Source organism: Haematobia irritans, chromosome 4 (genome assembly GCF_050003625.1).
Source record: "Haematobia irritans isolate KBUSLIRL chromosome 4, ASM5000362v1, whole genome shotgun sequence".
In the NCBI taxonomy this organism is placed as follows: domain Eukaryota; kingdom Metazoa; phylum Arthropoda; class Insecta; order Diptera; family Muscidae; genus Haematobia; species Haematobia irritans.
In genome coordinates, this window is record NC_134400.1 from 23,600,527 (window position 1) to 23,627,129 (window position 26,603).

A 26,603-nucleotide genomic window follows, 5' to 3' on the forward strand; every position below is an offset into this window, starting at 1 on the left:
TCATTTTTTCTGCATTCCCAGGTCAGGGTATAATAAGTTTGTTTTGCCAAAAAAAAGTGCCTACCAGAAATATTGATTTTAGACTCCATAAAATATATACCGATCGACTCAGAATCACCTACTGAGTCGATCTAGCGCTTAGTGTCCGTCCGTCTGTCCGTCTGTCCATGTATTTGTTGTTTACAGGATTCCGGTCGCAATTATTAATCGATTGTGATGAAATTTGGTACAGGGTGTTTTGTGGGCACAAGGACGAACGCTATTGAATTTGGAAGAAATCGGATGAAATTTAGATATAGCTCCCATATATATGTATCGCCCGATTTCAATAAATTGGGTCTCGTTGCACTTTTTTACTAACCGATTGTCGTAAAATTTAGCACAAAATAATCCTCTGCATCGTCCTTTAAGTCTGCAAAATTTCATCGAAATCGGTTCAGATTTAGCTATAGCTTCCACATATATATGTATCGCCCAATTTTTCTAAATTTGGCCGTAAAACTCTTATTTAGTAACCGATCTTACTCAGGGCTGGGTAAATATAATCTTCTGTAGGACTTACTATATGTGTAAAATTTCATCGAAATCGGTTCAGATTTAGCTATAGCTCCCATATATATGTATCGCCCAATTTTTGTAAATTTGGCCGTAAAACCTTATTTATCAACCGATCTTACTCAGGGTTGGCTAAATGTAATCTTCTGTAGGACTTACTATATGTGTAAAATTTCATCGAAATCGGTTCAGATTGAGATATAGCTCTCATATATATGTATAGCCCGATTTTCCCAAATTTGGGCATAGAACCCTTATTTATTAACCGATCTTACTCAAGGTTGACTAAATGTAATCTTCTGTAGGACTTACTATATGTGTAAAATTTCATCGAAATCGGTTCAGATTGAGATATAGCTCTCATATATATGTATAGCCCGATTTTCCCAAATTTGGCCATAGAACCCTTATTTATTAACCGATCTTACTCAAAGTTGGCTCGATCCAGTCCTCTATAGTACTAACGGTATGTGCAAAATTTCATCGAAATCGGTTCAGATTTAGATATAGCTCCCATATATTTATCGCCCGATTTTGAAAAATTCGCCCCTAATAACCTTATGTTTGGCCATAGAGACCTAATTTCTTAACTGTGATCTTACTCAAATACTGCACAAGGTAGGGAACTTTTTTTGTCCTTGTAGGGCTATGAGCTATAGTCAGATTAAGAGAAAGCACCCATAAACATGTACCCCTTAATTTTCTTAAATATGCAACTGCGGTTTATCTCCCATACCTATATCAATGTTACCCCACAAACGCTTATGATTACTAATTCAGTAAGGGTGGTTTAGTGTATGATATAGTCGGCCCCGCCCGACTTTCTACTTTACTTACTTGTTTACACATACACTTAAATTACCCAACACTGGTTTGCTATAGAAAAAAGTTTTTAAGCCTTTCAGGGTTGGTGCATTTCCTTTAGATTTCTCACAATTCTCATTTTAATTTTCAAACTTCCCCAAAGGGCAAAGAACATTGAAAAGTCCTCTGACCTTTGAAATTATAAAATTTTTCAAAAGATGAAGCCATGTTAATGCCAGTTTGGAGATGTGTACGAGTGGTGTTTGTTGATATTTTTAGTTTTCAAAATGTTAGATGCTTTCAAGAAATACCAATCAAAGCTTAAGAAAGGTTGGTTTTTCTTCTTAGTGTTTTCTTTTTTTGAAAATACCATCTTCGTTAGTATTTTTGTGTTCGTTTTTTGTTTTTGTTTTAGTATTTCAAAAAGATTGGAAAATTTCTAAAATAGTTTCTTAGTACGGATAGATTTTTCTCAACTCGTTTTTGTATGTGTTTGTATATTTCTTTGTTAGTGTATTCATTCAACGAATCACATTTTATTTATACTCTGCCATTTTTTGGCAGTGACTGCAAAAGTCTTAGCTTATCTTAAGCAATTTGCTAAAGTTGCTGCAACACAACCAACAAAATTTTTCAAAACTTCTCACTCAAATTATCCTTTGTATCTGTGTCTTAGTGAATGGAGATTAGGTGGAATATCTCGTAGTTCTCCAAGACTGATTCTAATTTTATAAATTAAATGTTATCCTTGAAATGATTCTAAGCCAATGAACTAAGGAAAAGTTGTGTCCTTGCAAAAGGAATTATAGAGCAAACACTAATGACTTAACAGTTGAAGACACTTTGCAAAAATGTCATACGTATTAACGTTGTACACGTAAATTAATTATTAGTTTTTTCTAGGAAGCCTCAAAATGTGGAGTACAATTTCGTTCAATTTTCGCACGAGCTTGTCATTCTTCCTATAAAACAGTTTACTTTTTGTCCGTTGTATGAGAGTTTCATTCGTGCCTAGAAGTATGCTTTAGTTCTGCAGGCTTCCGATAACTATTGACGCTCATGCTCTGGTACGCCGTTTGGTACGTCCATATTTGTATTTTTCTGCTTTGTAATAATCGATTGCATTTTCCGAAGCGTCTTTTGCAATTTCCCTGTATTTCCTGCCCGGACAGTCCCATCTTTAAGATGAATTCTAACGAGGTTAGCTGACTACGTTTTCACTTTTACTGTCTTTGTATTGCTGAACACCGACCATGCGTGGATATTTCCTCATTAGATGCGTCCATCGCTACACCACCGGGTGTCTTCGATCTAGTGGTGTTCGTCCGTCCGTCTGTTGAAATAAGCCATTAACATGAACTTTGACATTGAAGTAGTTCGGGTGGCATTGCAAATGGGCCATATAAACCCAGACATAGATTTGGCTTGCAGAGCCTCTTAGAGGAGGAAATTTCATCCGATCCGCTTCTTCTCCGTAGTTATGACTATTAGTGTTTCCATTTGGAACGAGTGGGTCCCAACGTGCAGCCATTATCTGAGACCGATGACGTAGTTTCCCATTGTATTGATTCCGAGGGTTCCTTTGCATGCAGTGCGGTCCTCGTGAGGTAAAATTCTAAATTTCGCAACATTTTCCTCTCCAAATAAGAGGTACATTTACCAAAATTTTCATATTTTCCAAAAATTTTCCGTAGAAATTAAACTTTGCAAACATTTTCTATAAAAATAAAGTTCTGATAAAATTTGCTAGAAAAATAAAATTTTGATAAAATTTGCTAGCAAAATAAAATTTTCTAGAAAAATAAAATTTTGACAATATTTTCTATAAAAAAAAATTTTACAAAATTTTCTAAAGAAATAAAATTTTGAAAAAATTGTCTATAGCAATAAAAATTTTGATAACATTTTCTATTCAAATAAAATTTTGACAACATTTTCTATAGAAATTAAATTTTAGAAAAATTTTCTATAACAATAAAATTTTAACAAATTTTTTCTATAGAAATAAAACAGATTTTGCAAACATTTTCCGTAGAAATTACATTTTGCAAAAATTTTCTATAAAAGCAAAATTTTGATAAAATTTGCTAGAAAAATAAAATTTTGAGAAAATTTTGTAGAAAAATAAAATTTTGACAAAATTTTCTACAAAAATGTTGACAACATTTTCTAGAAAAATAAAATGTTGACAAAATTTTCTATAGAAATGACATTTTGAAAAAATTGTCTATAGCAATAAAATTTTGACAAAATTTTCTATTCAAATAAAATTTTGACAATATTTTCTATAGAAATTAAATTTTAGCAAAATTTTCTATAACAATATAATTTTAACAAATTTTTTCTATAGAAATAAAACAGATTTTGCAAACATTTTCCGTAGAAATTACATTTTGAAAAAAATTTCTATAAAAACAAAATTTTGATAAAATTTGCTAGAAAAATAAAATTTTGACAAAATTTTCTACAAAAATTTTGACAACATTTTCTAGAAAAATAAAATGTTGACAAAATTTTCTATAGAAATGACATTTTGAAAAAATTGTCTATAGCAATAAAATTTTGACAAAATTTTCTATTCAAATAAAATTTTGACAAAATTTTCTATTCAAATAAAATTTTGACAACATTTTCTATAGAAATTAAATTTTGACAAAATTTTCTATCACAATAAAATTTTAACAAAATTTTTCTATAGAAATAGCTAAAATGCAAAAATTTTCCGTAGAAATTACATTTTGCAAAAATTTTCTATAAAAACAAAATTTTGATAAAACTTGCTAGAAAAACAAAATTTTGATAAAACTTGCTAGAAAAATAAAATTTTGAGAAAATTTTCTAGAAAAATAAAATTTTGACAAAATTTTCTACAAAAATTTTGACAACATTTTCTAGAAAAATAAAATTTTTACAAAATTTTCTATAGAAGTAAAATTTTGACAAAATTTTCTATTCAAATAAAATTTTGACAAAATTTTCTATTCAAATAAAATTTTGACAAAATTTTCTATTCAAATAAAATTTTGACAGCATTTTCTATAGAAATTAAATTTTGACAAAATTTTCTATCACAATAAAATTTTAACAAAATTTTTCTATAGAAATAAAACAGATTTTGCAAAAATTTTCCGTAGAAATTAAATTTTGCAAAAATTTTCTATAAAAACAAAATATTGATTAAATTTGCTAGAAAAATAAAATTTTGAGAAAATTTTCTAGAAAAATAAACTTTTGACAACATTTTCTAGAAAAATAAAATTTTGACAAAATTTTCTATAAAACAAGTAAGGAAAGTCTAAAGTCGGGCGGGGCCGACTATATTATACCCTGCACCGTTTTGTAGATCTAAATTTTCGATACCATATCACAACCGTCAAATGTGTTGGGTGCTATATATAAAGGTTTGTCCCAAATACATACATTTAAATATCACTCGATCTGGACAGAATTTGATAGACTTCTACAAAATCTTTAGACTCAAATTTTAAGTCGGCTAATGCACTAGGGTGGAACACAATGTTAGAAAAAAAATGTGGGAAACATTTAAATCTGAAGCAATTTTAAGGAAATTTCGCAAAAGTTTATTTATGATTTATCGCTCGATATATATGTATTAAAAATTTAGGAAAATTAGAGTCATTTTTACAACTTTTCGACTAAGCAGTGGCGATTTTACAAGGGAAATGTTGGTATTTTGACCGTTTTTGTCGAAACCAGAAACACATATATATGGGAGCTATATCTAAATCTGAACCGATTTGCTATGGCACGCATAGCAACAATGCTAAATCTACTCCTTGTGCAAAAGTTCAACCAAATTGGGACAAAACTCTGGCTTTTAGGACCATATTACTCCATATCGGGCGAAAGATATATATGGGAGCTATATCTAAATGTGAACCGATTTCAATAAAATTTGGCATACTTCACTACACTACTTATTGTACTCCTATACCAAAATTTTAAGCAAATTGGGGTAAAACTCTGGCTTCAGGGGCCATATAAGTCCATATCGGGCGAAATATATATATGGGAGCTATATCTAAATCTGAACCGATTTCTTCCAAAATCAATAGGGATCTATTCTGAGCCAAAACACGTACTTGTGCCAAATTTGAAGTCGATTGGACTAAAACTGCGACCTAGACTTTGATTACAAAAATGTGTTCACGGACAGACGGACATGGCTACATCGACTCAGGAGCCCACCCTGAGCATTTTGCCAAAGACATCATGTGTCTATCTCGTCTCCTTCTGGGTGTTGCAAACATATGCACTAACTTATAATACCCTGTTCCACAGTGTGGAGCAGGGTATAAAAAAAAATTGACAAAATTTTCTATAGAAATAAAATTTTAAAAAAATTGTCTATTGCACACAAAAAAATTTTTTTCTGATTCAATCACGAAATTAATTGATCCAATTAATTTTTTAATTGAAATGTTTTCAATCACAGAAATGATAGTATCAATTAAAAAATTAATTGAAGGTCAATTAAAAAATTAATTGACCCAATTAAAAAATTAATTGATACTATTAATTATACCCTGCTCCACACTGTGGAACAGGGTATTATAAGTTAGTGCATATGTTTGCAACACCCAGAAGGAGACGAGATAGACAAATGGTGTCTTTGGCAAAATGCTCAGGGTGGACTACTGATATATATGTATATCGAGCGATAAATCATAAATAAACTTTTTCGAAGTTTCCTTAAAATTACTTCAGATTTAAACGTTTCCCATATTTTTTACTAACATTGTGTTCCTCCCTAGTGCATTAGCCAACTTAAATTTTGAGTCTATAGATTTTGTAGAAGTCTATCAAATTCTGTATAGATCGAGTGATATTTAAATGTATGTATTTGGGACAAACCTTTATATATAGCCCCCAACACATTTGACGGATGTGATATGGTATCGAAAATTTAGATCTACAAAGTGGTGCAGGGTATAATATAGTCGGCACCGCCCGACTTTAGACTTTCCTTACTTGTTTTTGTGATTGATTTTTGTTTCAATTAAAAAATTTGTTGATTCAATTAAATTTTTAATTGAATATTTTTTAAAACTCAATTAAAATTTTAATTGGAAAAAATTTCGTGAAATTTTTTTCTGTGTGCAATAACATTTTGACAAAATTTTCTATAGAAGTAAAATGTTGACAAAATTTTCTATTCAAATAAAATTTTGACAACATTTTCTATAGAAATTAAATTTTAGCAAAATTTTCTATAACAATAAAATTTTAACAAAATTTTTCTATAGAAATAAAACAGATTTTGCAAAAAATTTCCGTACAAATTACATTTTGCAAACATTTTCTGTAAAAACAAAATTTTGATAAAATTTGCTAGAAAAATAAAATTTTGAGAAAATTTTCTAAAAAAATAAAATTTTGACAACATTTTCTAGAAAAATAAAATTTTGTCAAAATTTTCTATAAAAAAAAATTGACAAAATTTTCTATAGAAATAAAATTTTGAAAAAATTGTCTATAGCAATAAAATTTTTACAAAATTTTCTATAGGAATAAAATTTTGACAAAATTTTCGATAGAAATTAAATTTAAGCAAAATTTTCTATAACAAAAAAATTTTAACAAAATTTTTCTATAGAAATAAAACAAATTTTGCAAACATTTCCGTAGAAATTTAATCTTGCAAAAATTTTCTCTAAAAACAAAATTTTGATAGAATTTGCTAGAAAAATAAAATTTTGAGAAAATTTTCAAAAAAAATAAAGTTTTGATAAAATTATCTACAACAATTTTGACAACATTTTCTAGAAAAATAAAATTTTGACAAAATTTTCAAAAAAAAAAAAAAGTACAAAATTTTCTATAGAAATAAAATTTTGAAAAAATTGTCTATAACAATGAAATTTTGACAAAATTTTGTATAGAAGTAAATTTTTGACAAAATTTTCTATAGATGTAAAATTTTGACAAAATTTTCTATAGAAGTAAAATTTTGACAGAATTTTCTATAGAAATAAAATTTTGACAAAATTTTCTATAGAAGTAAAATTTTGACAACATTTTCTATAGAAATTAAATTTTTGCAAAATTTTCGATAACAATAAAGTTTTAACAAAATTTTTCTATAGAAATAAATTTTTGACAAAATTTTCTATACAAATAAAATTTTGACAAAAATTTCCTTTAGAAATAAAATTTTAATAAAATTTTTCTTAAAAATAAAATTTCAACAAAATTTGTTATAAAAAAAATTAACAAAATATTTTATAGAAATACAATTTTGTGAACATTTTGTATAGAATTAAAATTTTGATGAAATTTTCTATAAAAATAAATTTTTCTATAGAAATAAAGACAAAAATATTCTATAGAAATAAAATTTTGACAAAATTTTCTAAAGAAATAAATTTTTTGACAAAATTGTCTATAGAAATTTGGAAAAAAATTTTCTATAGAAATAAAACTGTGGCACATTTTTTTTTTTAAAGAAAACAAGTTTTAACAAAATGTTATATTAAAATAAAATTGATAAAATTTTTTATAGCAATAAAATGTCAACATTTTCTTTAGAAGTAAAATTTTGACAACATTTTCTTTAGAAATAAAATGTTGACGAATTTTTCGTAGAAATAAAATGGTGACAAAATTTTTTATAGAAATAAAATTTTCTTTAAAAATAAAATTTTAACAAATTTTTCTATAAAAATAAAATTTTGACAAAATAAGATTTTTTGTTTGTAAAAAGTGTCACATTATGACAAAACGGTGGCACAAATTTGAACAAAATATGTTACTTAGTGGTACAATAAATATGTGGTAAAAAGGTCTTAAGTCCTAAAAAGGGGCAAATTTTTCACTACTGTGGAATAACTGTTCCTGATCATAGTATAGTTATTGGTAATCAATTTCCAATTTATCTTATTGACCCAGGTTACAAGTGACAGAACATTATAATTTCAATAGAATAGAGATGGCATAAATATTTCCCATCGCCACATGACATCCCTAACCCCAAAGTGTACATAACAAAAAATCGTAGATCCTTCCTTAAGTTTCTGCTGTCTTCTCAAAGTTTACGTCGTTTTCTTTCGAATACGATTTTCCTCCTCTTTTCCTGTGGTTTCAAAGAAAATGCAATTATTGTGACAAGTTTAATTGCTTGTGGTTAAAGCGGTAAGGTTTCTTTAGAGTCGTCGTCTTATTTTTCTCTCCGTCAAATTGGAAGGTTGCCTTGTGGAGTGGAGGAATTTTTGCCTCCTCTTAAATTCTGTATTCTATATAAAGTTCTGTGCTTCTTGCATACTATTTAACTTTTTGATTTTATTGTCATCATTTTCGTTGCAAGAAAAACTTTTGCGAAAATGGTTTTTAATGGAATGAATATTAACTTTGTAGAAATTTGCATTAGATTTTCGCCAGCGAAGAAATTTGAATTGACTAAAGTTTGATCACACCACATTAATGGCATTAGTAATTTGAAGAGTTTCGGTTTTTTTTCTGATGCTGAATTTTTAAGAGTTTTTTTTTTTCTTGTCAGATGGGGTTGGTAAGTGCTAAGGAGATGTTGTAAAGACATTTCGTAAAAGATTTGCTATGTCCAAGAGAAGTAGATTCAATTATTATTATTATCTATTTCTTTTTGATTCAGAAGTACTTCAACATTTAAATTAAAAAAATACTATAATAATGGAATTTAAGTCTTTGGGAAATGCTTTGTTTAGTATTTCAACCTTCTAAGAAGCAAATTGTAAGTCAATCGTTAATATGTCCATCTGCCTCTCTCTTATTTAAAGTCCAATTTTTTTTTTAAATTTGCTACATTAACACTGGTCCATATGATTTATTCAATGTTTAAATTTCTGAGCTGCGGAAAACACAAAAACAAAAACAAGTATATACGGCCGTAATTTCGGCCAGGCCGAAGTTTATGTACCCTCCATCATGGATTGCGTAGAAACTTCTTCTAAACACTGCCATCCACAATCGAATTACTTAAGTTGCGGTAACGCTTGCCGATGGCAAGGTATCTTAAAACCTCCTAACACCATCTTCTAAATTGTATGTAAGTCCATACGTGGTATATATTAAATCAAAAAAGATCGATCCAATACGTATATAATTCAGTTTGACAAAGTAGACATAAAATTTTGACAAAATTTTCTACAGAAATAAAATTTTAACAAAATTTTCTATAGAAATAAAATTTTCACAAAATTTTCTATAGAAATAAAAATTTTGACAAAATTTTCTATAGAAAGAAAATTTTGACAAAAATTTCTACAGAAATAAAGTTTTAACAAAATTTTCTATAGAAATAAACTTTTGACAAAATATTCTATAGAAATAAAATCTTGGTAGATTATTTTTGGCTCGAGTGGCAACCATGATTATGAACCGAATAAAATTTGAACAAAATTTTCTATAGAAATAAAATTTTGACAAAATTTTTTATAGAAATAAAATTTTGACAATGATGAAAATTTTATTATGAACCGAATAAAGTTTTAACAAAATTTTCTCTAGAAATAAAATTTTGACAAAATTTTCTATAGAAATAAAATTTTGGTAGATTATTTTTTGCTCTAGTGGCAACCATGATTATGAACCGATATGGACCAATTTTTGTGAGATTGGACCAATTTTGGTATGGTTGTTAGCACCATATACTAACACCACTTTCCTAATTTGAACCGGATCAGATGAATTTTGCTCCTCCAATAGGCTCCGGAGGTCAAATCTGGAGAATGTTTTATATGGGGGCTATATATAATTATAGACCGATATGGACCAATTCTTGCACGGTTGTTAAAGATCACATACTAACACCATGTTCCAAGTTACAACCGGATTGGATGAAATTTGCTTCTCTTGGAGACTTCGCAAGCCAAATCTGGGGATCGGTTTATATGGGGGCTATATATAATTATGAACCGATGTGGACCAATTTTTGCATGGTTATTAGAGACCATATAACAATATCATGTACCAAATTTCAGGCGGATCGGATGAAATTTGCTTCTCTTTGAGGCTCGGGAGGTCATATCTGGAGAACGTTTTATATGGGGGCTATATATAATTATTGACCGATGTGAACCAATTTTTGCATGATTGTTAGAGACCATATACCAACACCATGTACCAAATTTCAGCCGGCTCGGATGAATTTTGCTCATCCATGAGGCTCCGTAGGTCAAATCTGGGGATCGGTTTAAATGGGGGCTATATATAAGTATGGACCGATGTGGACCAATTTTCGCATAGTTGTTGGAGACCATATACTAACACCATGTACCAAATTTCAGCCGGATCGGATGAAATATGCTGCTCTTAGAGGCTCCGCAACCCAAATCTGGGGATCGGTTTATATGGGGGCTGTATATAAGTATGGACCGATGTGGACCAATTTTCGCATAGTTGTTAGAGACCATATACTAACACCATGTACCAAATTTCAGACGGATCGACCAATTTTTTCATGGTTGTTAGAGACCATATACCAACACCATATACCAAATTTCAGCCGGATCGGATGAAATATGCTTCTGTTAGAGGCTCCACAAGCCAAATCTGAGGGTCCCTTTATATGGGACCGATATGGCCCATTTTCAATACCATCCGACCTACATCGATAACAACTACTTGTGCCAGGTTTCAAGTCGATAGCTTGTTTCGTTCGGAAGTTAGCGTGATTTCAACAGTCGAACGGGCGGACGGACGGACATGCTTAGATCGACTCAGAATTTCACCACGACCCAGAATATATATACTTTATGGGGTCTTAGAGAAATATTTCGATGTGTTACAAACGGAATGAAAAAGTTAATATACCCCCATCCTATGATGGAGGGTATAAAAAATCGATCCAATACGTATATGATTCAGTTTGACAAAGTAGACATACAATTTTGACAAAATTTTCTACAGAAATAAAATTTTAACAAAATTTTCTATAGAAATAAAATTTTCTATAGAAATAAAAATTTTGACAAAATTTTCTATAGAAAGAAAATTTTGACAAAAATTTCTACAGAAATAAAATTTTAACAAAATTTTCTATAGAAATAAACTTTTGACAAAATATTCTATAGAAATAAAATCTTGGTAGATTATTTTTGGCTCGAGTGGCAACCATGATTATGAACCGAATAAAATTTGAACAAAATTTTCTCAAGAAATAAAATTTTGACAAAACTTTTTATAGAAATAAAATTTTGACAAAATTTTCTATATAAATAAGATTTTGGTAGATTATTTTTGGCTCTAGTGGCAACCATGATTATGAACCGATATGGACCAATTTTTGTGTGATTGGACAAATTTTGGTATGGTTGTTAGCGACCATTTACTAACACCACGTTCCTAATTTGAACCGGATCGGATGAATTTTGCTCCTCCAAGAGGCTCCGGAGGTCAAATCTGGAGAACGTTTTATATGGGGGTTATATATAATTATGGACCGATATGGACCAATTCTGGCACGGTTGTTAAAGATCATATACTAACACCATGTTTGAAAATTACAACCGGATTGGATGAAATTTGCTTCTCTTGGAGACTTCGCAAGCCAAATCTGGGGATCGGCTTATATGGGGCAATATATAATTATGAACCGATGTGGACCAATTTTTGCATGGTTATTAGAGACCATATAACAATATGATGTACCACATTTCAGGCGGATCGGATGAAATTTGCTTCTCTTTGAGGCTCCGCAACCCAAATCTTGGGATCGCTTTATATGGGCGATATATAATTATGGACCGATGTGGACCAATTTTTGCACGGTTGTTAGAGACCATATACCAATACCATGTACCAAATTTCAGCCGGATCGAATGCAATTTGCTTCTCTTTGAGGCTTCGCAAGCCAAATCTGGAGATCGGTTTATATGGGGTCTATATATAATTAATGGCCGATGTGGACCAATTTTTGCATGGTTGTTAGAGACCATAAACCAACATCATGTACCAAATTTCAGGCGGATCGGATGAAATTTGCTTCTCTAATAGGCTCCACAAGCCAAATCTGAGGGTCCCTTTATATGGGGGCTATACGTAAAAGTGGACCGATATGGCCCATTTTCAATTCCGTCCGACCTACATCGATAACAACTACTTGTGCCAAGTTTCAAGTCGATAGCTTGTTTCGTTCGGAAGTTAGCGTGATTTCAACAGACGGACGGACGGACATGCTTAGATCGACTCAGAATTTCACCACGACCCAGAATATATATACTTTATGGGGTCTTAGAGCAATATTTCGATGTGTTAAAAACGGAATGAAAAAGTTAATATACCCCCATCCTATGATGGAGGGTATAAAAATCTTTTTGGGTACGCCACATCACAGAGGTTTCTATTTGACTTTCTTAGCATACTTTTAGGCGGTACATTAGCACCTTCGCAAAGCCTATGGTATAAGGTGGCAAAACTACTCAAAAATTACGTGAAAATTTTCTATAAATATAAAATTTTGACAACATTTTCTATAGAAATAAAAATTCGACAACATTTTCTATAGGAATAATTTTGTGACAAAATTTTCTATAAAAAAAAATTGATAAAATTTTCTTGAGAAATACAATTTTGACAAAATTTTCTATATAAATAAAATTTTAACCAAATTTTCTATTGAAATAAAACTTTGACCAAATTTTCCATCCAAATAAAATGTTGACAAAATTTTTTATAGAAATAAAATTTTGAAAAACTTTTCTATAGAATAAAATTTAGACAAAATTTTCTATAGACATAAAATTTTGACAAAATTTTCTATAGAAATAAAATTTTCACAAAATTTTCTATAGAAATAAAATTTTGACAAAATTTTCTATAGAAATAAAATTTTGACAAAATTTTCTATAGAAATAAAATTTTGACAAAATTTTGCAAAAAAATTCTATCAAAATAAAATTTTTCACAAAATTTTCTATAAAAATAAAATTTTGACAAATTTTTCTATAGAAATAAAATTTTGATAACATTTTCTATAGAAATAAAAATTTTGACAAAATTTTCTATAGAAATAAAATTTTGACAAAATTTTTATAGCAATAAAATTTTGACAAAATTTTCTATAGAAATAAGATTTCGGTAAAATTTTCTATAGAAATAAAATTTTCACAACATTTTCTATAGAAATAAAATTTTGACAAAATTTTCAATAGAAATAAAATTTAGACAAATTTTCTATAGAAATAAAATTTTGACAACATTTTTATAGCAATAAAATTTTGACAAAATTTTCTATAGAAATAAATTGTTGACAAAATTTTCTTTAGAAATAAAATTTTGACAACATTTTCTATAGAAATAAGATTTCGATACAATTTTCTATGTAAATAAAATTTTCACAACATTTGCTATAGAAAAAAAATTTTGACAAAATTTTCTATAGAAATAAAATTTTGACATAATTTTCTATAGAAATAAAATTTCGACAAAATAATAATAATAATTTTGTAAAAAAATTTTCTATTAAAAAAAATGATAAAATTTTCTATAAAAATAAAATTTAATTAAAATTTTCTGTAGAATTAAAATTTTGATAAAAGTTTGTACAGAAATAAAAGTTTTAACAAAATGTTATATAGAAATAGAAATAGAAATTTGAAAACAAAAAATACTTCTTACGGAAAAATATAATACTTAAAAAAGTCATCTTTGGTTACCGCGCACAACAGAGGGTTATACCGGCTAACTTTAATTTGTTTTCTTAGCATGCTTTCAGGCACTACCATAAGTCCTTTAGAAAAATCTATGGCATGGGAAAACTGTCTTTTGTATAGTAAAGCGGCGCACAAATTACACGCAGAGAAAAAATATGATCAACCCAAACATGTTTCAATAGCATAATGCTACGTTGTCACGGAGGACATATAACACGTTTGTCGCAACCATATTATTTTCACGGAAACTATATATCCGAAATCTACAATCACATGATAAAAGTGACAATTTTGCATCCACCTGTCCTATTGTCAAAGAAAATATGCAAGAGGAATTGTTGGTGTACTAGAATGTTTCGTAGTTAGCAGCATAACATTTATTTAGAATAAAATTTTCGCCAAAAACTAAGTAAAATTTGATTTGTATATAGCCGTTCAATAGCCCAATCACTGATATGGTATCTCTTGGCATTTAAGAAGGAATAATAATTTTAGCAAAATATTTCATATGCCGCCTTAAACTGTGGCGTTTGCTTATTTAAAATTTTAATTTTGATGATTTACAGCCATGGTATACACACAAAAAAATTCTGATTTAATCACGAAATTAATTGATCCAATTGATTTTTTAATTGAAATGTCTTCAATCACAGAAATGATAGTATCAATTAAAAAATTGATTGATCCAATTAACAAATTATTTGATTCTATTAATTTTTGTGATTGATGTTTGTTTCAATTAAAAAATTTATTGAATCAATTAAATTTTAAATTGAATATTTTTAAAACTCAATTAAAATTTTAATTGGAAAAATTTTCGTGATTTTTTTTCTGTGTAGATTATCTGTGTAGGTTAATCTTCGTATAGACTAATGGCCAGTTTTTCATCTTCCGATTAATTTTAACCGGAGGATAGACCTGGGTTTAGTAAAATTTTTGTATGAGAGGAGCTGTTTTATCGACACGATAAATAATAACAAGACATTGAGAAACTGGCCCTAAGTGTTTCTATTTCGTATTCCGTTAAATGGGATTCGTTCCTCTTCTTCTAGTCATAGATTGGCAAAGAAAAATGCTACCAAACTTAATAAACTAAAACATTTTACATAGCATACCTTAAGGATAGCATGTAGCATAATTTACTAAAGACTATCTTTACGATTACTCTTTAGATAGTTTCACTTAGCAAATGTCATTACGCTTAAATAAAATGAAATCAGTTTGCTATTCATGATAGTGCATTAACATTTGCGAACTGTTTAAGTTAATGTCAACGCTGATACAACAACCGCCTCCATATTGTCACTATTTTCCATTTGTCCTAGTTTATCTACTTTGCATAGATGATTCTCTCAAATTGACTTTAATGTACTTTCACAATTGCATTTTGTATTCCATATGAAAATAATGTGGATTCTCTAAGGTCTCTTCATTCCCTACCTCCTCCTACTAAAAGAAACCTTGAATGCTATTTTCAAGAACTGTGTATATAGCTGCGGCAAAAGTATAGCATATATTTAGGCATCATTTAATTTTAATTTCATGCTAAATGAATTTAAAAATATTTTCTTATGAAGCGCTTTGCAGTGAGAAAGAAACATTGCTGCATCGTTTTGTCGTGAACATTAAATTATTTCTTCACAAGTGCTAACCTAACAATATCAAGGATATCTTATCCTAGTGTGCTAAGAATAAACGAATGTTAAAATAGAAAAAAAACAACAACAACAACAAATATAGAAAAAAAACTGTAAACATTTTATCTATGATGTTCTATGATAAAAAAAATAAACACACAGTATTTCACAATGATGGCTAAGGAAGACGAATGCTACAGTGATCTAGGATGCTACAGTGATCTAGGATGAAGAAAATACTCGTATATTTTATATACGGTCCATGGACAAATCTGGAGATCGGTTTAAATGGGGGTTATATATAATTAAGACCGGTATGGACCAATTTTTGCATGGTTGTTAAAGACCATATACTAACACCATGTACCAAATTTCAACCGGATCGGGTGAATTTTGCTCTTCCAAGGGGCTCCTGAGGTCAAATCTGGGGATCGGTTTATATGGGGGCTACATATAATTATGGACCGATATGGACCAATTTTTGCACGGTTGTTAGAGACCATATACTAACACCGTGTACCAAATTTCAGCCGGCTCGGATGAATTTTGCTCATCCATGAGGCTCCGGAGGTCAAATCTGGGGACCGGTTTAAATGGGGGCTATATATAAGTATGGACCGATGTAGACCAATTTTCGCATAGTTGTTAGAGACCATTTGCTTCTCTTTAGAGGCTCCGCAAGCCAAACCGGAGGATCGGTTTATATGGGGGCTATATATAATTATGGGCCGATGTAGACCAATTTTTGCATGGTTGTTAGAGACCATATACTAACACCATGTACCAAATTTCAGCCGGATCGGATGAAATTTGCTTCTCTTAGAGGCTCCGCAAGCCAAACCTGGAGGATCGGTTTATATGGGGGCTATATATAATTATGGGCCGATGTAGACCAATTTTTGCATGGTTGTTAGAAACCATATACTAACACCATGTACCAAATTTCAGCCGGATCGGACGAAATTTGCTTCTCTTAGAGGCTCCAAAAGCCAAATCAGGGGATCGGTTTATATGGGGGCTATATATAATTATAGACCGATGTGGACCAATTTTTGCACGGTTGTTAGAGACCATATACTAACACCATGTACCAAATTTCAGCCGGATCGGATGAAATTTGCTTCTCTTAGAGGCTTCGCAAGCCAAATTTTGGGGTCCGTTTATATGGGGGCTATACATAAAAGTGGACCGATATGGCCCATTTGCAATACCATCTGACCTACATCAATAACAACTACTTGTGCCAAGTTTCAAGCCGATAGCTTGTTTCGTTCGGAAGTTAGCGTGATTTCAACAGACGTACGGACGGACGGACGGACATGCTCAGATCGAATTTCAGAATTTCACCACGACCCAGAATATATATACTTTATGGGGTCTTCTTCCCAAACATGTTATACTAGTTTATGAACATTATATGCTTGCACTTAAAAATAATGCGCTAAAATTTCGAGTGCCAAACATATAATTTTTACACCGAAATATATGAAAAGCAGTCCTTGTCATCCGTGTGCTACTTTGGGATGAATGAAGTAAGGAAAGGAAGTAAGGAATCTCCTTTTTAAGTGGTTCTTTATTGATGCTTAATGAGTGTGTTCGTGCTGAGTCCTGTTGGTCTGTGAATGAAATCTGTACTTAACCCAGTTTAGGTTAGATTAGGTATAGTAGCAGCCCTTTATTTTAGGCCCACATAGGCTATTCAGTCCATTCAGTCATGTACTGTAAAGAACAAATAAATTTCCACGATTAAGCCCATCTCTTTAGGTATTGGAATTCTCCTTGGTGAGTGTGCAAAATACCTTGGGGTTATATTGGACAGGAAGCCGAACTTTAAGCTTAACGTTGAAGAAAGACGCGGTAACCTTGTACTCGTGCAAGAAGGCAATAGTGAAAACTTGGGGACTAAAACCGAAAACATGGCATTGGTTACATAATGCTATTTGGTGTTGTGGACTGGTGGCGAGCTATCACTGTGGTCGGAAAAACGTCACAGTTCAAACCTCAAACAAATGCCAGATATACCAAACGTAGTAAATTACACTTGGGCGAACCGGTTTTCGACAAAATGGTTGAAACTTTAATTCCCAATAGTCAGGCGTTGTGTACACAGACCCCTCGGAATAAACGTTAGATTTCTACACCCATGACTCCAAATTGGATGGATAAGTGATTTTCGGTGGTTATTTAATATGTGTTCAGACAGTCAACCTGCAATAAAGTTCTTGGTCTCTGTGTTCCCTAAGTCAAGAGCGGCCATCAACTGTCGCAAAACTCTCAATGATATGGTTGAGCAGTACAATATTCACCTAATATGGGTGCCTGACCCTTATTTGAAACATTCCAGGGAACAGCAAAGCAAGGCTAAGAACTATCTTACATATTCCAGGGGAACTAGAATTTGTTGGCATGCCTCTGGCTACCTGGAAGTTCATAATGTGTGAGAAGGCTGTTTTGATGGCTTGTTCTAGTGTCTTGCATACACAGAAAAAAGTGAATAATTGAATCAAATACAAAAATTGTGAATTCAATTATATTTGTATTTGATTTTCAGCTTATGACGAAAATTGTAAATCCAATTACCTAAATTGTAAAGTTGTCATAAAACTATTTTCAAGTAATATTTGCGTTGAGTATAAATGTAATTGGAATTTGTCAAAATATTCAAATGACATAGTACTCAATCCAAATACATTAGTATTTGAAGTATATAAAGTTTTCAATTACAGTCGTAATTGAACTGAGTACAATGTTTATAGAATTTTGTAACCTATACAATTACTATCGTAATTGTGTTTATTACGATGTTAATCAATACAATCGTTGTACTATATAATCTATATTAATTTAAGAAAATTATACAAATACACTCTGAAAAAAGGTTTTATGCTTTTTATTATAAAAAAGAAATTCTGAAAATATGTATAATTGAAAATACAGCGAAGTACATGTTTGGCAGAAAAATACAGAATATTCATTATAAACGACGTATTTAACAGGCTAACTCACAAAGCAAAAACAGTTTTTGAATTATCTGTACCACCTGCTGGAATTTCCCAAATCTTCTTCATTTATATGCGATTTGTTTAGGCATCCTGCTCTTCTGTAATACAAACATCTATTCATTTCAAAGTTTCGAAAATATTTCAAAGTTTTACATGATTTTACCTTCTGTTGCTGGGAAGAAATCCTCGAAATCCCCGTTTTCGAAGTAAACACATTTTCCTCTAGGCCACATATTTTTGACAGTCGGCTTATATCCATTAATAGCAATTTGACGTGTACACGACCTAATTGTAAAAACAAAATAAAAAGCATGTAATTTTATATATATTCCAAAGCTTATTCACAAGTTTTTAAACGACCCAATTCAGGATGTATGTAAGTTTATAAAGGGTGATTTGTTAAGAACTTGATAACTTTAAAAAAAAAAACGCATAAAATGTGCAAAATCTCATCGGTTCTTTATTTGAAACGTTAGATTGGTCCATGACATTTACTTTTTGAAGATAATTTCATTTAAATGTTGACCGCGGCTGCGTCTTAGGTGGTCCATTCGGAAAGTCCAATTTTGGGCAACTTTTTCGAGCATTTCGGCCGGAATAGCCCGAATTTCTTCGGAAATGTTGTCTTCCAAAGCTGGAATAGTTGCTGGCTTATTTCTGTAGACTTTAGACTTGACGTAGCCCCACAAAAAATAGTCTAAAGGCGTCAAATCGCATGATCTTGGTGGCCAACTTACCGGTCCATTTCTTGAGATGAATTGTTCTCCGAAGTTTTCCCTCAAAATGGCCATAGAATCGCGAGCTGTGTGGCATGTAGCGCCATCTTGTTGAAACCACATGTCAACCAAGTTCAGTTCTTCCATTTTTGGCAACAAAAAGTTTGTTAGCATCGAACGATAGCGATCGCCATTCACCGTAACGATGCGTCCAACAGCATCTTTGAAAAAATACGGTCCAATGATTCCACCAGCGTACAAACCACACCAAACAGTGCATTTTTCGGGATGCATGGGCAGTTCTTGAACGGCTTCTGGTTGCTCTTCACTCCAAATGCGGCAATTTTGCTTATTTACGTAGCCATTCAACCAGAAATGAGCCTCATCGCTGAACAAAATTTGTCGATAAACACATTTCGAACCGAACACTGATTTTGGTAATAAAATTCAATGATTTGCAAGCGTTGCTCGTTAGTAAGTCTATTCATGATGAAATGTCAAAGCATACTGAGTATCTTTCTCTTTGACACCATGTCTGAAATCCCACGTGATCTGTCAAATACTAATGCATGAAAATCCTAACCTCAAAAGAATCACCCTTTACAACGAAAGAAATCATTTACATATTTTATTAAAGTTTTCAGCGATTTTTAAAAATTTTACGAACATAGAAATATGTATTAAATATATTAAATTAACTTTCCATAGTAAAAAGTTTGTGCTGTGATACTTTCGTCGTGATCCCGACTAATAGTCGAAGTCACGAGAATTATCGTGAGTCTAAAAATCGTCTTTAAAAGTTCTGTTTGCGTGAACGTACACGAGTATTTCGTGAATGTGCTTGAGAGAGAGAAAGAATTCTACCAACACGTCACAGGTTAGACTCACAATGAAAATGTTCATTTTTACGAAGAGAATTCGTTCAGTGTAGTTTCCAAAAAACGCGCTTGACCAAAAAACTGGTATTTAGATAAAGGTACTTACCTGCGATAAAAATACAATATGGTGCGCCAAAAATGTTGTAAATGTTAACATTTCGAATCGCGGTACCGATGCCACGGTAAATTCGACCATGTTCTTAAGAAGATTCATAATAAAAACAATAAATGACATTTTATTGTTTGTATTAATTTATTTTTCGTTACGTAGCAACGTCACAAACAGTTTTATCAGGCAATTACGCATTATACTTAAATCAATAACTTTTATACTTGGTCCAATTGAACATAGTAATTGATGTGTTGTGAATTCAATTACCAGTGAATTTTGATATTTTTGCCAGTTTTTCATTCAACCAATTATTTTCATGTTTGACTTAATAAAAATCGTATTTGATGTAATTTTTTTATTCAATTATGCCAATAATTGATTTTTATTTTGCTTCAGTTTTTTCTGTGTATTGTGTAAGGCGTAAGCGAATTTTAGGAACATATAGCTTTAGATTACTGGTGGACCTGTAAAAAATTAACTTTTTTGGAAAACTCAGTTTGGTTAAACAGAAGGAAATAATCGGGTGGATTCATCGGTAAAAGTGCCTATACGTAATAGTTATTTTCAGTTAATGTGGCATCACAATGGACTAAATAGTCTAAGTTATCCTGAAATAAATCGGGCTGTCACTTTAAGCTAACCCAACCAAACTATCCCCTGTCAGAAATGATGGTGATATTTCTGATTATTTCAAAGCTTCTCTAAACTGTTACATCGCAATTAGAAACGCGTTCCGTAAAAACCAGCACACAAATTTGTAAGTTCTTCCAAATGCACAACTTTAAAAGCACTTCCAGAAGATGTACTCTCAAAGATGTTCTTTATTTTAACTACACAGGAAGTTCTTTTCATTAAATTTTTATACCCTCCACCATAGGATGGGGGTATATTAATTTTGTCATTCCGTTTGTAACACATCGAAATATTGCTCTAAGACCCCATAAAGTATATATATTCTGGGTCGTGGTAAAATTCTGAGTCGATCTAAGCACGTCCGTCCGTCCGTCTGTTGAAATCACGCTAACTTCCGAACGAAGCAAGCTATCGACTTGAAACTTGGCACAAGTAGTTGTTATCGGTGTAGCACATGGGCCATATCGGTTCACTCTTACGTATAGCCCCCATATAAACGAACCCCCACATTTGGCTCTAAGAGAAGCAAATTTCATCCGATCCGGCTGAAATTTGGTACATGATGTTGCTATATGGTCTCTTACAACCATGCAAAAATTGGTTCACATCGGTTAATAATTATATATAGCCCCCATATACAACGATCTCCAGATTTGGCTTGCGGAGCCTCTAAGAGGAGCAAATTTCATCCGATCCAGCTGAAATTTGGTATGTGGTGTTCGTATATGGTCTCTAACAATCATGCGAAAATTGGTACACATCGGTCCATAATTATATATAGCCCCTATATACACCGATCCCCAGATTTGGCTTGCGGAGCCTCTAAGAGAAGCAAATTTCATCCGATCTGGTTGAAATTTGGTATGTGGTGTTCGTATATGGTCTCTAACAATCATGCGAAAATTGGTACACATCGGTCCATACTTATATATAGCCCCCATATACACCGATCCCCAGATTTGGCTTGCGGAGCCTCTAAGAGAAGCAAATTTCATCCGATCTGGTTGAAATTTGGTACATGATGTTGCTATATGGTCTCTAACAACCATGCAGAAATTGGTCCACATCGGTCCATAATTATATATAGCCCCCATATACACCGATCGCCAGATTTGGCTTGCGGAGCCTCTAAGAGAAGCAAATTTCATCCGATCCGACTGGAATTTGGTACATGGTGTTGGTATATAGTCTCCAATAACCACGCAAAAATTGGTCCACATCGGTTCATAAGTATATATAGACCCCAATTTGGTACGTGGTGTTAGTATATGGACTCAAACAACCATACAAAAATTGGTCCATATCGGTCCATAGTTATATATAGCCCCCATATAAACCGATCCCCAGATTTGACCTCCAGAGCTTCTTGGAGCAGCAAAATTCATCCGATCCGGTTGAAATTTGGTACGAGTTGTGTCTAACAACCATGCACAAATTGGTCCATATCGGTTCATATAAATCGATCCCCAATTTTTACCTCCGGAACCTCTGGGAGGAGCAGAATTCATCCGATTCGGTTGAAATTTGGTACATTAAGCTAGTATATGGCCGCTAACAACCATGCCAAAATTACACAACAATTGGTCCATATCGCCAAAAATAAACTACCAACATTTTATTTCTCTAGAAAATTTTGTCAACATTTTATTATGACACAAAATTCTGTCAAGATTTGATTTCTACAGAAAATTTTGTCAAAATTTTATTTCTATCGAAAATTTTTTCAAAATTTTATTTCTATAGAAAATTTTGTCAAAATTTTTTTCTATAGAAAATTTAGTCAAAATTTTATTTCTATAGAAAATTTTTTCAAAATTTTATTGCTATAGCAAAATTTTGTCAATATTTTATTGCTATAGCAAAATTTTTTCAAAATTTTATTGCTATAGCAAAATTTTGTCAAAATTTTATTTCAAAAAAAAAAAAAAAAAAAAAAAAAATATATATATATATATATATATATATATATATATATATATATATATATATATATATACATATATATATATATATATATATATATATATATATATATATATATATATATATATATATATATATATATATATATTTTTTTTTTTTTCTTTTTTTTTTTTTTTCTTGATCAGGGAGAAATTCTAAGATTATATGACCATGTCCGTCTGTCTGTCTGTTGTAATCACGCTACAGTCTTCAATAATGAGTCAATTGTGCTGAAATTTTGCACAAACTAGTCTTTGGTCTGCAGGCAGGTCAAGTTCGAAGATGGGCTATATCGGTCAAGGTTTGATATAGTCCCCATATAAACCGACCTCCCGATTTGGGGTCTTGGGCTTATAGAAACCGTAGTTTTTATGAAATTCGAAATCTAGAGGTATTTTAGGACCATAAAGAGGTGTGCCAAAAATTGTGAGTCTCGGTCCATCTTGTGCTATAGCCCCCATAAGAACGATTTCCCGATTTAACTCCTTAGGTTTCTAGAAACCGTAGTTTTTATCCGATTCGCCTGAAATTGTAAATATTCTGGTAGTTAAGGCTCACAAACGCGTGTATCGGATTAGGGTTTTATCGGTCCATTTGGTAATGCCTCCATATAGACCGATTTCCCTTCTTGAGAGTAAAATTTCCATATTTTATTTCTCGGCTGAAAATCGACAGATTTAAGATTTCAAATCAAGACGTTATTTTATAATTTTCTTGCACACTTACAAGAGATGTTAATCATTCCTCTAAAACTCAAACAAAAATGGTTCTTATAAATCCAGAATCTGATATAGTCTTCATAGGTAAAATCTTTAAATTTATCTTCGTGAAGTGTACTGGTTGAACTGTTCTGCTTGATCTGTCCTCAAACCCTCTGAAATTTCAAAGGAAACCCTAATATTTGATTCATGGTGGTGGGTGTTTAAGATTCGGCCCGACCGAACTTACTTCTGTATATACTTGTTTTTTGTTTTTTTTTTGAATGCTCAAGCAAACAATTTGCCTCAATTTATCTTGAAAGTTAATTTTTTCGATTAAAAACATAAATAAAACAAGTAAGGAAACTCTAAAGCCGGGCGGGGCCGACTATATTATACCCTGCACCACTTTGTAGATCTAAATTTTCGATACCATATCACATCCGTCAAATGTGTTGGGGGCTATATATATAGACTCAAAATTTAAGTCGGCTAATGCACTAGGGTGGAACACAATGTTAGTAAAAAAATATGGGAAACGTTTAAATCTGAAGCAATTTTAAGGAAACTTCGAAAAAGTTTATTTATGATTTATCGCTCGATATATATGTATTAGAAGTTTAGGAAAATTAGAGTCATTTTTACAACTTTTCGACTAAGCAGTGGCGATTTTACAAGGAAAATGTTGGTATTTTGACCATTTTTGTCGAAATCAGAAAGACATATATATGGGAGCTATATCTAAATCTGAACCGATTTCAACCAAATTTGGCACGCATAGCTACAATGCTAATTCTACTCCCTGTGCAAATTTTCAACTAAATCGGAGTTAAAAATTGGCCTCTGTGGTCATATGAGTGTAAATCGTGCGAAGCTTTATATGGGAGATATATCCAAATCTGAACCGATTTCAAGCAAATTTGGCACGCATAGTTACAACGCTAATTCTACTCCCTATGCAAAATTTCAACTAAATCGGAGCAAAAAATTGGCCTCTGTGGGCAAATGAGTGTAAATCGGGCGAAAGCTATATATGGGAGCTATATCTAAATCTGAACCGATTTTGCTGATATTTTGCAAGTTTTTCGAGACTCATAAAATATTCGGATGTACGGTGTACGGTAATTTGAGGAAGATCGGTTGATATACACGCCAATTATGACCAGATCGGTGAAAAATATATATGGCAGCTATATCTAAATCTGAACCTATTTTTTCCAAAATCAATATGGATCGTCTTTGAGCCAAAACAGGACCCTATACCAAATTTTAGGACAATCGGACTAAAACTGCGAGCTGTACTTTGCACACAAAAATACATCAACAGACAGACAGACAGACAGACAGACAGACAGACAGACAGACAGACGGACAGACGGACATCGCTAAATCGACTCAGAATTTAATTCTAAGCCGATCCGTATACTAAAAGGTTGGTCTATGATTACTCCTTCTTGGTGTTACATACAAATGCACAAACTTATTATACCCTGTACCACAGTAGTGGTGAAGGGTATAAATATTTCGTTCTACCCTTTTAAAGTGTTTAAAACACAGTTCATCTCAACACAAGACCTATCGAATAGAAGGTGAAGGGCCATAGTGAAGGAAAGGAGAAAAATTTGTTAGAACACGAAATGTGAACGTGACAACAACCTTAGGAAAACGTCAAACTGAAGACAAGAACAAATTACACATTGTTGTGAGCAGATGAACGTAACGGAACCATTACAACGATGCCAAGAAGAAAAACAATCTCAAATGAAATGTAGAGGAAACGAAAGAAATTGCGCGGATATAGTAGCAGTTGTAGTGGTAGTAGTAGTAGTGGGATAGGAAGTTACTGTTATGCTAGTATAAATGGAAGTGGTAAATACACACAAACACTCACATGTGAATAAACATATACATACACTTTTATCCTATAATAATAAGAATATATGTGTTACTTAAGGTCTTCTAAACAAACGAACTTAACGTTAGACGATGAAAAAGAACTTTTGATGACTGAAACCCCCTCCCCCCCACAAAAAAAAAACAAGGTTGAATGTCTATTCAATCCTACGTTTTTTTGCTGTGAAAATGAGAGACTACCAAAAAACACACCATTAGACTAACATCAATCGGAAAAATCAAAAACTAATGATGAAAAATCTTAAAGCAACGATGATGATGAAATAAAACATTGTCATCACTTTCTAGGTATAGGTAAGAAATGTTGAAAGGACATTAGTTTAAATCTTTAATGTGGACATAAGAGATACGGCCTCTATACCTACGTTAAAATTTAAACTCAGTCATAAATATATAATATTTATATGAACAATATTTATTTTTATTAAGAAAATTTTCAAAAAAGAGAAACGAGCCAAAGATATCTGGTGACCCACACCCAAACAAAAAAGATGTTAACCAACTTGAAAAGAAATTTGGAATAATTTTTAACTAAACACCGATATTAATTGGCGCAACTTTGAAATTTCTCTGGAAGGGGCGCTTAGCCTCATGCTAACCATTATAAGGATACCTATATATGTTAAGCCACTTTCTTCTGTATAGAGAGAATGAAATAATATGACACAATTCTCACGTTGTAATTAGAGGGCCATATTTCAAACGGATCGGATAAATTTGTTCTTTCATGAGGCTTAAAAAGTCAAATCTTGGGAGGTCGGAGGTTTACATGGCCGGCCCGCTTCTCTGTGCCTTCCTATTTTTTTAGCTGAGAGACTATTGCTTAAATAATTGCCTTTTTTAAGGAACATTTTTGGATTAAATAATTCAATCATATCCTTGACAGAATTTTTCGCAGAATAAGATAATAAGATGACATTTCTGATAAAAATTCCAAAGAATTTGAATTTAATTTCAAAATTCATATGAATGCGGATTTCAATTTATTGGTGGAATTGATTTGGGCTTTTTATACCCTCCACCATAGGATGGGGGTATATTAACC

The 26,603-nt window shown here is 31.6% G+C and overlaps 1 protein-coding gene and 1 long non-coding RNA gene across 10 annotated transcripts in view; one reads left to right on the plus strand and one right to left on the minus strand.

The window, feature by feature from the left end:
* The window catches only part of bru3 (CUGBP Elav-like family member bruno 3), a 1,184,422-nt gene that overhangs the window by 273,866 nt on the left and 883,953 nt on the right, over positions 1–26,603 (plus strand). The window lies entirely within an intron of this gene.
* On the minus strand, positions 18,511–18,894 carry LOC142233630 (uncharacterized). Its single transcript, XR_012721456.1, has 2 exons — positions 18,809–18,894; positions 18,511–18,743 (listed from the first exon to the last, which is right to left on the minus strand). It is a non-coding gene; the product is annotated as an uncharacterized LOC142233630 (long non-coding RNA).